The sequence below is a fragment of the Humulus lupulus genome, chromosome 5, assembly GCF_963169125.1.
Source record: "Humulus lupulus chromosome 5, drHumLupu1.1, whole genome shotgun sequence".
NCBI classification, from domain to species: domain Eukaryota; kingdom Viridiplantae; phylum Streptophyta; class Magnoliopsida; order Rosales; family Cannabaceae; genus Humulus; species Humulus lupulus.
Genome location: NC_084797.1, coordinates 39,960,811 through 39,962,732, shown reverse-complemented (window position 1 = coordinate 39,962,732; position 1,922 = coordinate 39,960,811).

The window sequence follows — 1,922 nt, the reverse complement described above, 5'->3', positions numbered from 1 at the left end:
TGTTTGTTATCTTTATTAGTTAAATATGGATGAAAGAAAATTTTTATTGGTATACCTACATGCCAGACAAATGCACTTGAGAAGAGTCATCGTGTGCATTAGGATCTTAGTAAATGTGTATGTCACGCTTTATAGGCATTATAAAAGATATGTGCTTAAGGAAAGTGGTTTAAATTTTAAGCCTTGTGGTTTAAATTTAAAGCTTAGTGGTTAAAATTTCAAAACTAAAGGTTTAAATATACTTGATCTATAATTTAAGCCTAAATGGATAAAAACTTATATATTGTAGTTTAAATTTGATGCCATTTAAGCCTTATAGTTCAAATTTATAAATTGTGGTTTAAATTTTAAGCCATTTGTTTTAAAATTATAAAGATTTTGTATTAGATACACACATTACAATATAGAGATTAAAAGAGTATTTTTATGATGTAAGCCTAAAGGATTAAAACTTAAATCTTGGGGATTAAATTTTGATGTCATTTAAGTTTAGTTGATCATATTTTAAGTCATTTAAGGCTTGTGGTTTAAATTTTAAGGCAAGTGGTTTAAATTTTAAGCCTTATTGTTTAAATTTAAAGCTTAGTGGTTTAAATTTAAAATAATGCTTAAAATTTAAACTACAACACTTAAAGTCCAAATCATGTCCTTTTAAAATGTAAACTGCAACGCTTAAAATCTAAACTACAACTCTTCAAAATGTAAACTACAAAACTTAAAATGAAAAACACTTGGCTAAAAATCTAAAACACAACCTATAAAGCATAAAGGTTTAAAAACTCTATCTCATATTAATCGCTTAACTTTTTAGCCACTCAACTTTGCATGCCCTTTTACAAGTCAATGAGCTTTTCAGAATTTCAATTTCTTTATTTTGAAACTCATTGCCCAATTTAGAAGTTCAATCTTTATTTTACAAGGCTAGCTAATGATGCCATTAGGGAGGCATTGTCTGTGTATGAATCACTAGGAGAATTAGACAAACAAGAGGCTGCATATGCTTATATTTAGCTAGCCTGCTACCAGAGGGATTGTAGTTTGAAGTTTATAGAGACAGGTCACAAGAAAAGTAACTTTGGTAAATGTGAAGGCAATAGTATGCATCTGTTGCTGGAAGGAACTAGCAAAAAGCAATGGACTTTTATGGTCCAAAATCTCATCCCACCATGTATCTGACCATATTGATGGACAGATCAGACCTTCTATAATGCCTTTCAAATCCTTTACTCAAATCTGGTATGATTTTCTACTTGACATTCAATTTGTTTCTCTTCATTTCGATTTGCAAATTTTTTTCTTTTAAAAATTGGTATTCATCCTTACGATTTTCTAGAGAATGCTCGCTTTTTTCCCCCCTCAAACTATTCTTTATTGAAATGCTAACAAACATTTAAAATGTTTATACATTCAACTTTACTCAACTAGGACTCACCTACATAAATCTATTTACATAATCTAAACAGGTAATATGGTACTTAAAAAATTTCAGAAACAAATTTTTTAATATAACTTGAAAATTACCTACTTGTAGGATAGTTTTTAGTACTAGTTCTTCTACTACTACTACTATTCAAGTCAATGCAAGTGATAGACTAAAGATGAAAGGAGAATCTTCTTCACCATCTCAAAATAGAAAGAAGAAGAAAGCTATTGATGCTTCTTCTTCTTCTCAACCAATTCAAAATAAGGAGAAAGCTGCTGCTGTTGCTTCCTCTTCACGATCACAAAATAGGAAGAAAGCTAGCTTTGTTGCTTCTTCAACATCTCAGGATAAGAAGAAAACTAGTGCTGCTGTTGCTGCTTCTGATGATGATGGTTTTACTGACACTATAATCTCTTGGTCTCTTAATGATGTTTTCAATCATAGCCTTTTCACCAACAAGGTTCGGTTTTGATTTTTTTTGTTTTTTTTTCCATTTAGT